Below are 3,711 nucleotides of genomic sequence, written 5' to 3'. Positions count from 1 at the left end.
TGAACCGGCATAAAGTCAAAGGCTGCTAGTTGCATTTGGATGCCAAAGCATTAGCATCATTACTCTCATTACTGGCTCTCATATAGACTTTTTCAAAGCTAAATACCTTGCAATTTTTGTCTTTTCTATAAGCTTTCACTGCTTGCTTTTCCAAGATCTCTTTGAGTGCTAATCTTGCTGCTGGTAAGTAAGCATCTTGCATGCTAAAAGTTTCCTCTTCAGTGGGAGCTGTTGATGGAGGTCCCTCTTCTGCAGCAGGAAGCACATGTATCAAGTGTTGCATGCCCTGGGTACAAGTGCAGTGCAGCACAGTTCAAGCCTGCTCTTTGGTCTGGATTTGCCAGTCAGCCACATTGCAAACTCCAAATCCCTGCTGAAAGGCTGCCTCAGCTGGAGCTCCACAGACATCTTCAAAGGGGAACAGCTTGCCCTTTCTTAGAGCCCCAAAGAATGTTCAAACTTCTGCTCAGAAATGGAGCACGTTAAGTTCAAGTGCAGTACTGCCCCGCCAGTGACGTCCCAAGCCTGACCCTTGTTAGCACGGTATGAATGCACTCAGTGACCAACCATCACAATTTGAAAAGTCACGGGCTGCGATCTGCCCTAGATCCCTGGTCCTTGCCCATAACTAACGTCTACCTTCAGGGGGTACCGCCCTGGAACAGCAACAGGTTTCACCCATAACTTGCAACCATATATTTGGCATATTGGTTTTTACTTACTGCGCACTCAGATTGACACAACTATGCAACTAATAAATCACAATCTTCACCTTAAGCTCAGAAATATTACTGTCAAACTCAGTGGGAGCGTTTGTACAATAAATGCTCTGTGATCAGCGGCTCTTAAACACATGCATGTGTACTGAAGAATCTGACAAATGGCAGATTGACACCCTTACAATATTTGATATTATAGCACTTTAAACCAAGGCTCTCTTCTCTAGGAAAGCAAGGACTACAGTCAAGAAAACTCTGTGTAATGTTATTTCTTTGTGGCTATTCAGGTGGCTGGCTGAAGGAACAAGTGAGCAGGCACCTTCTTGCACCAGAGCAGTTAACTCTGCCATGGAGGGAAAACAACTTCAGCCCACAGGGAAGTATTTAATCTCTATTCTCCTCTGCAATTCTCAGCAACACAGTAAAAGGAACACTCACTACAATTAATGATTTACATATTTATAACCCAATCCTCTTGACCTTTGTTAGCCAAAACACCTGAGCAAACCAATCTGTATGCTTAAATTTCTTGTAACAGCTGGGAGTGTGACAAATGCTTTTTTTGTTAAAACAAAAAAAAAAAATATGGCCAGGAAAGGTTTTGTTTCTTTAAGGTAAGACAAAGCAGAAATATAGAAAAAATCGGGTGAGGTTTATCAATAAAACAACAAGCAGTAACTGCTAAAACCAGAATGTGAAAAGCTATTTTGCTTGAGTAGTTGCACACTTTATTTTTGCAATGATAACAAGTTGCTTGTTTATCTCATCCAAACAACCGTTTCCCCGTTTCACATCACAGCAAATTGCTGACCAGGTGAATAAGGTTGATCAGTAATTTTGAGGATTACAGCTGAATTATTGCACTAGTTTCAAGTTAATGGTCATAAAATGTTCTTATTACCTATGTAGGAGTTCTTTGGACAGAACACAGTATTTTGACTACTTCCAATTCTTAGGATGGCAGGCATATCCTAAAAGAATATAAAAAATAAAGTACCCTTTTTGATAACTACTTCTTTTGGCTTCAACCACCTACTGAAATGAATGAAATCCGAAAGTAAATTTTATGCCCGTGAACAAGGGTAGGATTCCTTTTCTGAGTGTATTTCACTGAAGCATTTGCAGCTAGTGTTTTGTCCCGAGTTGAGGCAGCCAGGGATGCTTGATATTTTGTAGTAACATGTGGTACAATGATAATTTAGAAGTTTATCCGTGTCAGACTAGCAAGGCAAGGTCACATAAAGAAGTTATTTAGAGGAATAAGATATCTCTCATTTTCAGAAACTCAATGCTGTGTTAGTGCCAGTGAAGAAATTCCTGCCTACCCGTAGCATTCTGCTTTAGGGGCCAAAACTAAATCCGGATCCATAAGTACTATGGATTCCTTTAGCTCTGCCCAGTATCTGTAGTTGACAGATCAAAGCTTTTAACTGAGTAAACTAATCTATGCTTCTGTATTTGAGTCAAATACGCTTGATTGTGCACACCCTGCTGACTAAAAATTGTGCTTAATCAGCGTAAATGCATTCTTTGTGTGCAAGAGCACAGTGTTTCTTTGGAAACAGACTGGAGGGTTTTAGCTGGGGAAAATGGCTGTTGTCCAGATCACCAGCAAATTGGAAGGTTGTTTTTGTGTGGACTCGTTAAGTACACATGGAGCACTGGAAGTCAATGACTGTGGGATGGTACATCCATATGGCCACAGAGGGGGTCAGAAAATCGGCTGTCAGAGAGATTTTAAATGGGAATGGATGTCTGTTGTTCCACTTTGAAAAGTGTAAGATGTAAACACTAAACTTGGGAACTTGCTCAACACTTAGAAGGAGAAAGGATATCACCATAATTCCTAAGTACAGAGACAACTTTGGTAAGTGTGTGTGTGTGTCCCTGAAATTTTCATTACTACATTTTGTTATTGAAGACAAACAGCAATTAGAAAAATAAACACCTGGTCCCCACCCCCCAACAATTAAAATTACCTAACAAAGGTTATTTTTCTCCTTCTAAATAATTTTTGCTTTTCTCTGCTGTGGAGTCACTATTTCCTTCTTCCTTCATGCACAGGACTCACAAAGTAAACAGGATCTTAATGAAACAGTGAAACAACGAAGGATTTGGCTAATTTACTGTCAAACTTTACAGTTTCTCTCAAGCCTAGTGTTCTAGGACCTAGCATTCTTCTTCACTTCAGGATCGAGAAGCAGGAACAAGAAGAAAGCAAGAAAGCTCTTCAATTTTACATATATATTACTTGTGTATTTCCTCAAACAGAAGGTAATCAATCTAATCTAAAGCACTACAAAACCATTTTCTTTGGCCTTAATTGGCTGGAAGAGGTGTAGCTATAGTACAGGTGACCCTTTGTGTGAGAAGCAGATAAAAATCAAAATTTGAGTTAAGGCTCTTAACTAACCTGAGTCTTAGTGCTGTGCTCCAATACATGCCTGCAATGCTGTAACTACCACTTTGTTATGCAGTGAATACCTAAAGGTATTACATCTCCAGTTACCAGGTATTTAGGAAGAAAATCGTCCAAGGGGTGTCTACAACTAAGAAAAAAGAAGGTGAGAACAATTTTTTTGATAATTTGAAAGGAAACTTTGCATGTCTTTTCTAGGTATGGAGCAACAGTTGCAAAAATTGTAGGAACAGGATGGAAGAGCACCATTTCAGAAAGATGAGCAACTAACCCTCAGAGGCCTTACACCCGATATTTTGGAAGAGTACCTGAAGGATATAGCTAAACTATGGAGGATGATCAGAAAGGTAAATATTACCCTTACACATTCAAATCTATTTTCTTTTGAAATACATCTTTTCACAGGGGAAACTGATTTGCTTGAATGAGTCTTGGAACAAGAAACCTATTGTGTTTTTCCATTAAAGTAAAAAATCATCCTGTTTTCTAGTTGTACTAACAGTTTTTGTTTTCCAAAAAGACAGTACTTCTTTCTGTCTTTTTCACCGAATCACAGAATGTCAGAGGTTGGAA

Source organism: Apaloderma vittatum, unplaced genomic scaffold (genome assembly GCF_000703405.1).
Source record: "Apaloderma vittatum isolate BGI_N311 unplaced genomic scaffold, ASM70340v1 scaffold18758, whole genome shotgun sequence".
NCBI lineage: Eukaryota > Metazoa > Chordata > Aves > Trogoniformes > Trogonidae > Apaloderma > Apaloderma vittatum.
This window is presented reverse-complemented; position numbering follows the sequence as displayed.